Source organism: Benincasa hispida, chromosome 7 (assembly GCF_009727055.1).
Source record: "Benincasa hispida cultivar B227 chromosome 7, ASM972705v1, whole genome shotgun sequence".
In the NCBI taxonomy this organism is placed as follows: domain Eukaryota; kingdom Viridiplantae; phylum Streptophyta; class Magnoliopsida; order Cucurbitales; family Cucurbitaceae; genus Benincasa; species Benincasa hispida.
Window position 1 is genome coordinate 27,574,923 of NC_052355.1, and position 13,669 is coordinate 27,588,591.

The window sequence follows — 13,669 nt, forward strand, 5'->3', positions numbered from 1 at the left end:
CTTCCAAGACTTCTATTCCAAGCTTCCAAGACTTCTACTTCAAGAACGTTCGGTACTTTCCTTCTTCAAGTCAAGCATATTCACCCAACTGAGAGAGAATCAGAGGATCAAATATTAGAGATCGAACCACATCACATCAAATCAACTCCAACATCAACACCAACTCAAGTTCAACTCCACGAAACACGTTTCTCCGGAAACCTCGTGTGAACAATGGCCAAGGATAGACTTCTTATGTAAAAATCCCTAAATACTAAGTCTAAAACATGTTGGAATGACTTTGGACTAAGGCCCATAGGAAGTGGGAAAGGAGTTGTCACACATTAGAAGTTTTAGCAATGACAAAGGGGTATAAATATAAAGGCATGCAAAGGAACTTCCAAAGTGTGGATGTTGTACGGAAATAGAGACTTTCTCCATACATGCATGTTACCACCATTGCGGATGAATGGGTTCCTTATTGTTTTTGTGGTTATGTAAATCTTGGGGAGCAACCGACATACGTAATAACACCGAGGTTATGCCGAATTTTGGTTTCATGTTTTGTTCAATAACCATTTGATTTTTTGTTTTTGAAAATTATGCTTATAAATACTATTTCTATAGATTATTTTTTTGTGTGTTTTGTGTTATACGTATCTCTTTCTTCCCATATTTTCTCAAACTTTTCCTCTATTTCTTACTCTTCTCTCCTCCCTATTGTTTCTACTCTCCCCATTCTTCTACATTAATTGAATTCAATATTAAAAAATAGGTAAGAATTCATTAATTTGGTATAAAAATAAATAAATAATAATAATCATACAATTAAAATATATAATCAAAATAAGCACTTGAATTATTTCATTGAGAATGATTTATTGAGAATCACTCCTCTCTTCTCTTCTCTACTCTCTTCATTCTCTCTTCAATAGTTGAATTCAATATCGAAAATATAGGAAAGGCTCCTCTATTTGGCCAAAACAACAAATTCACACATTGAAAATATATAACCAAAATGAGCACTTACGTTGTTTTATTGAGAATGTTTGTTGTTCTCGGTGATCCAATGAAAGTGGTGGTTACCTTTGTTTTGAAGAGATGGGTTGCCCCTAAAATTCCTAATCAGATTAAAAATTAATGGATGCGTTATTGGAAAGATGTGTGTGGGTTTTGATGCATGACGGGGCAAAATAAAAGGATGTTTTGTTGAACGAATGGAGGTTCACGTATAAATAATTAAGCAAGGGTATAGTAGGTATATATATAAATATGAGGGGTAAAATGGTAACATATAAATTCTTCCACCTTACCTTTTTTTTAGATATAGTATAGATATTTACTAGTCTTCTTTACTCCATTTTTGTCCACGAACTTCTTTGTAAATAGAACCAATTCCAAAAACTCCCTGCCAGTGAAGTTCCATTTTGAATTGACTACTAAAATTATTATTATTATTATTATTTTTTAAAAAAACCCTCATATGAAAGCATCCCGATACCTTTTTCTTTGTTATTTTAGTAGGTCCCTAAAATTAAAAGATTAAAAGAAAAAAAGGTAGTGTTTTTTTCCCCAAAATGGTTGAAATGGAAGATTATGGTTACACTATCAATAATATTTTAGCTGGATAAGTATATTTAAGTCAACTAGTATAAATCACAATTTCGTAAAAAAAAAAAAAAAAATTAGTTCGACTAGTATGGTATAAAAATTAAATAACCAGTTATAAGACGAGAGATCAAATTACTAACTTTTGAACGATAGTCATTCTCTTCGCACGTTATTATATTCTGACTAAAATTTGTCTAAACATAAACTAAATCAAGGGTTGCTTATCTTCAATTTTTTTTTTTTATCAATCTCTTATTCTGTTTATTGTTAAAAAGAATTTTATGTAATAAAAAAAGGATGACTGGACAAATATCTAATTTTAAAAGGTATTTTTGGAAAATATCTAAACATAGTTTCATCCAAAAAAAAATTATATCTAAACTTAAAATATTTTATTAAAATATACGATAATTAGTTGAAAATATGACAGATATATCCCTCCTGAAATTACATAGTATTTAAACGCAGAGTTTAATCCACGAATTTAGACATTTTCCAAAAGAAAAAAGAAAAAGATATATATATTTTTCAATTTCCTTCCCACTTTGAGACATTTGTTACAATTTCTCAAAAAAAAAAAAAAAAAAAAAAAAAATCAAACCACTAGTCTTCTCTTTTGGACTTTTTAGATAGGATGTTCATGAGTTGGATTGAGTTGAATCGAAACATTTTTTAGACCCAACCCAATTGTTTGAGTTGCAAAATCTCTTTAACCCAAATAATTCTTTGTTAAATAATGAAACAACTTAACCAAACATGAAACATGAGTTGGTTCAGAGTACTTAGGTCATTTAGTTAAAATTTTATTCTAAAAATAAGTGGAAAATTAATATGTAAAAATTTTATTTAATTATTTTCATATATTAACTTAAGATTAACAACTCAATTTAATTTATATTACGAATTTTTTTTTCAAGATTTTAAAAAAATATATTTATAGAAATGGTTAGAGAATGAATTATCATAATTTAAATATATGTTTAGATAATTGTATCATTAAAAAAAAAATCGAAGTCATCAGATATAGGAAAAATTAAAAGGATATTGTACTTTTAGAAACTATTTAAGAAAATATTGTTGTTTTCAAACTATTTGTAAAAATATTGTTGTTTTAAATAAGTCGAGGGTTGAAAATTCAACCTAGATAGGTCGAATTTTGAACCCTCGACCTTCCTTTTTTTTTAGGAAAATATTGTTGTTTTCAAACGGATTCTGTCATTTCAGCAAGTCTGACTAAATAACGAGCTAATGAATCTCCTTCTTGTTGCCGCTAACGAGCTAATCAAATTCGAGAGCGAGATTATGAGAGACAGCGAGAGTTTGAGAGAGCGAGATTTTGAGCGTGAGCGTGATCAAGAGCGTGAGTGAGAGCGAAAGCGAGAGCGAGAGCGAGATTTTGATAGAGAGCGAGAATACCGTACAAATTTTCCTTTTTTGTTTCCTTTTTAATTATTACACATTCTACCTTCTTCTTTCTAATCCTTTCTTCTTTTTTTTAATTTTCCATTTTATAAAAAAAATCTAAAAATATTTATTATTTTATTTAAACTCTAAAAAGAATAAATTAAAAATAATAATAACTCATAAAAATAAAAAAAATTTAAATTAAATATCTCATTTATATAAAAATAATTACAAAAATCAATGTATCCCACAAGGCAGACGTCGTCGATTTCGAGCTGGTTGTCGTCGTCGACTTCGAACTTGAGGTTGCTCGGGTTCTTCTTGATGTTGCTTTGGTACCTCTGCAGGCGCTTCATAATATAAATATTCATTATGCTCTCCACGACCCCGACCATGTCCATGCACGTATGAAGACGAAGGACCAGCCTTTGAGTCATAATGTTCTGAACCAAATGCTGGCATCATCATCATCGGACTAACATAATCAGTTTGACTCTACGTCTGCGTCATAGGGGGCAACTCTTCACAATTATGTGCAACCTCATCAAACTCATCCTCTTCCGAACAAGTCATCTACGTCTAGGAGCTGGTGGAGGAACAATAGGTATATCGTACATATAATGAATTTCCTCCATATAGCTTTGGTTGTCACTATATATAGCAAGAACCTGGTTCGGATCATTCGCAACCTCACGGAGTCTACTGTTGTTCGATCTCTGTGAATTATAAAACAATTAGACAATATTTAAAATAAATTTAAATTAAAAAAATAGATAATATTCATTCATTTTACAAATGACCCACAGCTGCTCCCGGACGAGTGACGTAGCGCCTTGTGATATTATTATACCAATGAATATATTCTGGAGTGACATCTGTGTCAAACTGTTCAAGAGAAACCCCCACTGCAATAAATCTTGCACGATAGTGCCATCGCACTACCAAATGTGCAACTTTTTTCGGACACAATCTCCAGTCCTTAGGTCAATATCATGCAGTAACGGGTTTAGTATTATAAGGCGATGGGATATCCTGCTGAAAACCGAATTGTCTCATCACCATGTCAAGAAGATGCCACTCACCAATGTGAAAATATATGAGAGGACTCATCGTCCGCCATATGTTTTGACCATTTCGTACAAAAATTAGGCAAAGTATGCACATTAATTTTTGTACGGCTCCCAAATAACCCGAAACAACAAATATCTATATTAGAGAATATTAAAGACAAAATACAATAAAAATGTGAATAAAATAATCAATAGGTTTAGTGTAATGTATCTGTTCAGGTTGAAGCAGATCAAACATGTATCTATACTGGTTGACTACATGTGTGGCTGTCCTAGTCACACAAATTTTGTCTCTCTACCTAAATTTTTAAATTGATAATTTAGAATTTAAATTAACTAGATCAGTGATAATAAAAATTAAATTGAATTAAAAAACATACCGAGAACCGTAGACTCGTCCAACTAACTGAGCGTCATTAACATGATGTAGCTGTGGACCATTATTGGAAATCGCTCCAAGCCCATAGTTGCAAAAGTATGAGAGGCCCAGCTATCTCTCGAATCTCAGGTCTTGTTACTTTGCATAGTTTGTCTATACAACCATGCCAAACATGCTCCACCTCACGAATACCGCACCGCATCATGGAGGTTAGCTAACAGTGCCAGAACATCGAGTGAATAAAATGGCTTAATTTATCTGAAAACAGACTTCCACCCATCATTTGTAGTATATATGCTTCGGCAATATTTTATGATGGTTTCCTCGTCTGCATCATCTGTGAGCTCACGAATTGTGTTCCTAACCATATTAAACTTAACCTCGATCCTTTAATCTTGTCGGTAGGTGGGGTCGCACTGAGGTACAGTTGACAAACTTCTAACTAGTCATCATACATCACTCCGGTGATGGCTCACTGTCAACAGGTAACCCCAACAAATACTTCTATGTCTTGTAGAGTGATAGTGCATCTCCACAGACATATGGAATGTATGCGTCTCGGGCCTCCATCTCTTCGACCAAGGTTGTGATCAGATGCTAGTCCAACTAAATAAATCCTGCCTCTCGACGTCTGCAAGATATTTCTCCAGTAGTACGATCTCACCATACAACAATATGATCGATGAATGGACTAGTCGTACAAAACATCGGGATCAACAGGTCATGGGTTTATCTTGATGCTCCAATGCATCCCTTATTTCTGCTTTTCTTTTCTCGAAATAGTCTACGCATTTGAAGAATGTTATCTGAGCAAGAGCATTTATAGGCAACATTCGAGCTCCTTTGAGGACTCCATTTATGCACTCTGATAGATTTGTCGTCATCCACCTATATCTGAATCCTCCATCATGTGTAAGTCCATTGCTCTAAACTAATGTTGTCAAAAAAACTTAGACAGCTCCGATTTATTCCTTTGATATCTTCAATTGCTTTGTTGAACTTTTGAATTTAAAATTGACACCCCGACACGATAAACAAAAACTGACACCCGAAAAGTTCACATTATCACAACGAGATGGATTGGACAGAACCAGTTACTCGACAACGATGTGTTTTGTAACCAGTTAGGACATAATCGAAGGAAGTGTCTTCGTTACTAAAGACGGGCTCCAGATAGTTAGGGATTGAATAGTAAATAATTTTTTTTATTATATATTCATTTTATTGTATATTCAATTTTTTTTTATAATAATCTACTATATATTCAATTTTTTTTTTTGTAATCAATAAAGTTTTACATTATAATAATCTAATATATTCAATTTATAGTATAATAATCTAATATATTCAATTTATTCCATTTATTGTCTAATGATTATTCAATTATAAGTATAAATAATCTAATATATTCAATTTGTTGTCTAATGATTATTCAATTATAGTATAATAATCTAATATATTTAATTTGGTTGTCTAATGATTATTCAATTATAGTATAATAATCTAATATATTCAATTGATTATCTAATGATTATTCAATTATAGTATAATAATCTAATATATTCAATTTATTGTCTAATGATATTCAATTATAGTATAATAATCTAATATATTCAATTATAGTCTTAATGATTATTAGCTCTTTTTTCTCTTTTTTTTTAATATATATATTTCTATGGAAAGTTAAATAAAGTGAAGTCTCTCGCTCTCTCCTAAGATCTCGCTCTCGCGCCCTCGCTCTCGCTCTCTCTCAATATCTCGCTCTCTGTTATTGCTGTTATTTTTCCATTAATGATTACTAGGAACAATCACAAACACTTTTTTGATTATGAATCTACTTTTTTGTTCGTAGACAAAGTTAATTTCGGAATTGTCTTTCATTCCAAGGCATAACTTGTATCCATACGCTTCATATTCGCCTAGAGTTCGCTCTCAGAAATATAGTCATCCCACCCCCTCACGTCAATCCCACAAGCCTCCGTCTAATTCAAAATGATAACAAAATGCATAGGTTGTTAGAAGCAACTCGAGTACATAGATACATATAGTATACCATCTCATTACTTTATTTTCTTATAAGGGAAAAATAAAAGTAATAAACCTGCAATCTCGAGGGTGGATGTGTGTCGAAACTTCAACCTTCGACAACCTAAGTGAGATTCGCGAGATTTCCCTTGTCGAGAGTTGAAGTTTCGGCTTATGTATTGTTTCCAAGTTTTTCTTTGTTCGTCGAGTTCTCAACGTTCGATCTCCACATTAGTCGAGTTCTCAACACGTTCGACCTCTAGCCTCGGATTCCCAAAACAACAATATTTTTCTAATAAGTTTCAAAACAACAATATTCTTCTAATAAGTTTTCAAAACAACAATATTTTTCTAATAAGTTTTGAAAAACACAATATTAATATAAAGGTCCTCAATATATATATATATATATATATATATATATATATATATATATATATATTTAATATCCCTATTTCCAAGTCTCAATTAATTGGCCATTGAAAGTTCAGTTATTGCAGGCCACCGCAGAGCCTCTTCCACAATGTTGACAATTACGAACACTTTGTTTACTTTTCTTCAAATCAGTCATGTGGCTCTCATTTTTTTCTGCGTTTCTTTCAAGTAATCTTCCAAAAGTCTCACTCGAAATAATTAAAAATAATAAGATGCAGCTTTCCTGTAACATCCAACTATTAAAATATCATGTCAATTACCATATATATATATATATACATCAGTATCAATATATAATTAGATATCGAAATTTTAATTTTACAAAATATGTTGAATACTTTTTTATGAAACTTATTTAAACTAGTAATTAAGTTGTTTTTACTCTTGTAGATATTATTATCTAGTACATGTCTTAATGAGATTAATAGAACGATATTATATATATATATATATATTATACCTATAATATGTGGAATGGAAGATCAAACATCTCATCTTTAGATAAATAATACAAATTTATATCATTTATGAACTATACTTGTTTTGCCCTAATGATTTGATATTGATCTTGAACATTTTGATTTACTCATAGCTAAATGTATGACAAATATTTTAATATTTAATACTAGTTGCCTAGCTATCACGTTTAATACTTGCAACAAATTTAATTAATACATAGTCTTATTTCATTAATAGTTTATTATTCACGTGCATCTCTCAATTATAACGATAGGTCAAATTGTCAATGGGTTCGTAGTCCTAAGGATATTAGGAGCTTTCAAACAAAGTTGTATGTTTTGTTAGTTAGGCAAGGAAAGTGATCATGAGTGTATCAGTGAGAGGATAATTATTTTCATTAGTATAAGATATTTAGGATTAAATCAAAAGCAAAGTGATGAGGTATTATGCCCAAAAAGTAGATAATATCATAGTAATGTAGAGATAGATAGAGGTTTCGTTGTTCTCATTAATTAAAAAGTATCTAATAGTTATGTTTTGTTAGGATCAATGGATCTTTCACATATGTACACGATATAGTATAACATCGTCACTTTAGACATAAGCTCTTGTGATATCATTTTTATTTCACATCTATATATAGTATGTATTTTTTGTCGCATTTCAAACAAATACTCTCTTTTAACAAAGCATCATCGAGCCTCCTCTTTAGATAGTCATCTATTCGTTTAGTTCTTAAAATCTATCTGTATGACTAATTAAATGAATAACGAACTCACTATATATATAGTATGATACTCTTCACTTTTGACATAAACTCATAATTTTACTTTTCACTTTACTAGAAATGTCTGAAACCAATAGAGGTAAACTATTCTGATCACTTACATATCTATACTTTTCTCTTTTCTACCAAATGTGAGAATTTGATTTTAAAAAATTCTCATTTATTTCACCTTTTAAAATCCACCCACTAAAGACTTCAACCTTTTAGTTTTGTGTATATTACAAAGTTCAATTAAAAAAGTTATCATACATTTTAAGTTCCAATAATTTATGAGACATACAATTAAATGGAAAATTATTTTAAATGATAAAATTCCTAAAAATATTTATAAATAATTATTATCTGTGTCTATTTGTGTCATGATAGATACATATAGTAGTCTATCGTGGTCTATCAATAAAATTTTACTATATTTGTAGATATTTTGGTTCATTTTCCTATATTTGAAAACAACCCAAAAATGATCGCCTCATTTTTTAACCATTTAGGCCTTGTTTGGTAACTAGTTAAACTCAGTTTGGTAACCATTTGGTTTTTGGTATTTGGTTTTGAAAATTAAGTCTATGGATACTACTTCTACCTCCAAATTTCTTTCTTATTTTCTACTTTTTACCAATGGTTTAAAAGACCAAACCAAAATTTGAAAACTAAAAAAAGTAACTTTTAAAAAATCATTTTTGTTTCCAAAATTTGGTTAAGAACTCAACCACTATGCTTAAAAACACTAAAACAAAAGGGAGTTTTAGTAAAAAATTTTTAGCAACGCATGCAAATTTTGTCACTAAAGGTCAATTTATAGCAACGTATTGCAAAAATGTCACTAAAGATCAATTTATAGCAACTTTTTGCAAAAATGTGACAAAAAGTTCATTATTAGCAACATATCTTAAATCTGTCTCTAAAAAAAATTAGCAACGCACCCACCAATGCCACTAAACATCAAAACCTTTTAGCAACACATTAAGATGTCACTATATATATAAAATTTGTGGCTTTTTCCCTCCCTTCTATCCTCTTAATTTTTCGACAGTCATTCCCTTCCCTTCTACTCTTTATTCCTTCTCTCCCTCTTAACTCATGCATCACCGTCGGGATGAATGGAGGTTTCTGCTCACCGTTGGCAACGGAGGCTGTTGCTCACCGCTGCGAAGAACCTGTTGTGAACCCATGGGACGAATAGCCTGCTGCGTGAAAACGAATCTTCTTGTTGCAAACGAAACACCCTGCTGCCAATATACCACCGGCAAACAGCCTCCCTACTGTGAATGGACCACTGGGAACACACGTGCTGTCGAACCCACTCATTTTGGAACTCATGCATCACGGCCAACGAACGGGTTGAAATAAACCCACGAGGTATTTTTTTCCAAGAGAACCCACTCATTTTCAAGTGATTTTTGTGTGAAATTTCTATTCAGTACATATTTAACCCCCGTTTCCAAACTCACACAGCTCTTTGATGATTCCTACCTTCATCTGACCACAAGGTACTTGTTTTTAGAGAACCACTCATTTTCAAGTACTTTTATGTGAAATTTCCATCAATTAGTACACTAGAAGCATATTTTCGATAGGTTTCTACCTTTCGACAAACTAGAAACAATTTATTTTCAAAGAACCCACTCATTTACAAGTTATTTTTTGTGCAATTTTCATCAATTAGTATTTATTTTGTTAGTATATTTAGCCAATCAATTTTCCATCAAGAACTTAACTTAGGAACTCAACAAGTTTTAATTTCAAGAACATGTGAGTTTTGTTATTTAGATTAATATCTGTTAGTTTCTTTATTTGTTGAGAAATACTTCTTGTATATTAAAGATAAGATGATAAAGAATTGAGAACCTTCGTACAAAATCCCTAAAATTGAAGTCCAGTTTAAGAATTTAGGGATAGTTTTCCATCTTTCCTTATATTAGTTTCATGAAAAATAGAAAATTTGGTAAAGTAGTTTTTTATCGGTAGTGCAACATCTCTATTTAGGTCTCTTCTTCTCACTCTGAATATAGTATAGGGTGATTTTAATGATTTGTAGCAAGTGATTTTAGCTTCAACTAGAAAAGTTACTATATATTCCAACTTATCAATTTAAAATTGAATGCTATTAGTAATTTAACGTGGTATTGGAACATCTAGTAATTTAACTTTAATGCTATTTTGATTGCCTATTTTGCAATTTGCATATGACTTAGACTTTTAACACTTTGATTTTTAACTTAGGTACTTTAATTTGTACTTATTATGGATCGAAGTTGGATAGATTTTAGAGATCGAATGTCTAATCAATATTATAATGGTGTTGATAGTTTTATTGAAGTCGCAAAGAATGATTTAGACGAAGAAGAAAGAACAAGATGTCCTTGTTCAAACTATGTGAATGTTAGTTGGAATAAATTAGATGTCATGGAACGTCATTTATATAAATATGACGTGTCTCTAACTTATAGTCAATGGATATTCCATGGAAATAATGTTGATTTTTCAGATCTAATTCGAGGTTTCTAGGTTCAATATTTTCACATTCAGTTGAAAGTAAAGAGGATGATGGAAATCTTAGAGCGAACATTAGAGTTAGAGATACTGTGGATGATGAGATACTAGAAATGATTCATGATTTGCATGAGCCAATTTTTGAAGAAACTATAAGAGAATCAAATGAGCAAGATGAGTCTGATAAAACAAATGGAATGTTTAATGAAGTAGAAGAAGAGTTATATCTAGGATGTCTAAAGTTTACTTCGTTTAATTTTTTAGTGAAACTTATGCATATTAAGATGCTTAATCATTGGAGCGATAAATCATTTGATATATTGCTTGAATTATTAAACGAAACCTTTGTAGATAGTGTAAAGCTATTGCCTCATATTATGAGCTAAGAAAAGACTATGTGACTTAGATATGAGTTATGAATCAATTCACATGTGTAAGTTTGATTGCGCATTGTTTTGAAAAGAATATGAATCGCTTGACAACTGTCTGCATGGTGGAGAGTCAAGATACAAATTGAATGATAGAAAGGGGAAACAAATTCCACATAAAGTTTTGAGATATTTTCCACTGAAGACACAAGGTTACAAAGGATATTTCTTTCAAAACATACTATTAAGGATGTGAGATGGCATAAAGATAAGAGGTGTGAAACTGAAGGAGTATTTCGACATCCTACTGATATCCTGTAAGTCAAGCATCCCAAGTATTTTACTTAGATGATTACAAACTCGGTCAAGATTGGAAAGTTGTTCAAACAAATTCAACCAAAACATGTGTGGGATAGTCCAGAAATAGAAAGTAATGAAATAGAAATAATGCCAGATGAAACCTTATCCACATATTATTCTCGAGTTGAGGATAATCTAGATTCACAAGCTTTTAATAAAGAAGATGTTGAACCTTTGGTTATTGGAGATCAAGTAGATGTACTTGTAGAAAGTAGTGAAGAAGCATCAACCGATGAAGCATTTGTTGATGAAGAAGGTTTGATTTCGATCATTCTAGCAATGAGTCAATGAGCACACATTCAAACGCATCGTTTCCTGATGAAGATTGTGATAGTGACTTATAAAACTATTTGTAAGGTTATATATAACTACTTAAGAGTTTGATTTCAATCATTCTAGTTATGTTGTAGGATGTCGTCAAGAAGTTTTGGACCAGAAAATCGAAGTAGGTCTACCTCAAATGCCCAACAAAAATAAACAATAGTATAGAAGATGCTACTGGCAAGTAAGAAGTTAGGTCCACCTTGATAAATTCAAGTACTCAGTGTATGTCTTCATGTCTATGAATAAATCTTCTAGTTTCTTATAACATTAGATGTATTAATATTTGATATTTCTCATGCAGGTTCTAGTACAAAAACAAGGGTCTGAGGAGCGGCTAAAGGGGTTGGACTTGAGAAATATGTCTAAGAAAATGACCGCATTCCCATTAAAATTGAAGTTGAAGATAGAAAACTCATTTGTAAGAACTTGTCCTGAACTCTCAAATTGGGATCATGGTACGTGGAATAGTACCTCTTGAATGCGAACATTGGTCAGATATCTCTAAAGAGGTGAAAAGGAAGATAGTAGAAAGACTTTTGGTAAGTACTGAAGTGTAGTTTTCAAGAAATAGAATGTTTATTTTAGCTCAAATAAAAATTAACTTGTTTTGTCCTTTAATGTTAGAATTGCTTCATTTTAGACTTGGATGAACCTGTGGTATAAGATTATCTTGAGCACGAGAAGAGTGTATTGCATAGAGATTTTCGTTGTTCACTACGCAAAACTTATAAACAGTACAACTTTCCAGCTGAAGCACAAAACACCGTGACAAACGAGTGGCACAAGATTCAAATTAGATTTGTTTGTGAACGATGGGAAAGGGAAGATTTTAAGCATATTTATGAAGCAAATACTAAGGCTCGCGTTGCTCTTCCCTTCACTCATAGAGGTGGGACTGCGACATTTCTACGCCATAAGCGAAAAAAGGTATGTAACTCATTTTTGAATAATGCAAACTACTTCTCAATCTTAACTTTGGTTATAACATGTAGAAAGAAGAGGGCATGGAGATAAATAAGATTGATTTATTTAAGCTCATCCATTGTAATGCAAAGAAGGGGATGGGTGAATGAAGCAAAATCAAAATTTGTGAGTAAAACTTAGTTTTTGGTTTTTGAAAATTAAGCATCCACCTCCAAATTTCTTCATTTGTTATCTAGTTTTTACTAATGGTTTAAAAAATCAAGTTAAATTTTGAAAATTTTAAAAAAAAAGTAGCTTTTAAAAAATTATTTTTATTTTTGAAATTTGACTAAGAATTCAACCATTTTATTTAAGAAATATGCAAACCATTGTAAGAAATGAGGAGAAAATAAACTTAATTTTAAAAAACGAAACGGGATCTTCGGCCCCGTTTGGTAATTATTTCATTTTTTATTTTTGTTTTTGAAAATTAAGCCTATGGATACTACTTCCATATCTAAATTTCTTACTTTGTTAACTACTTTTCACCAATAATTTTAAAAACAAGCCAAATTTTGAGAACTAAAAAAAAAAAAATACTTTCAGACAGTTGTTTTTGCTTTTAGAACTTAACTAAGAATTCGTACTTAAGAAAGATGCAAATCATGGTAAAATATGTAAGTGAAATAGATTTAATTTTCAAAAACAAAAAATCAAATGATTACCAAACGTAGTCTTAGTTTTTCATTTTTTTGGTTTTTGAAAATTAAGTTTATAAATATTACTATTTCAAATATTTCGTTACTTATCTTCTTCTATTGATATTTCAAAAAAGTCAAGCCAAATTTTGAAAACTAAAAAATAATTTTAAAAAACTTGTTTTTATTTTTAATATTTAGCTAAGAATTCAAATCAGAATTAAAAATTAGAAGGAAACAAGCTTAATTTTTTTTTTTTAAAAAAAAAACATAAACTTACAAATGAAATTATTTCCAAACTTTGACCTTAGGGCTTGTTCAGCTTTAAAAGGAATACGAGTTGGAGTAGTGAGTTGTTAAACTATACTTCTTGTTTG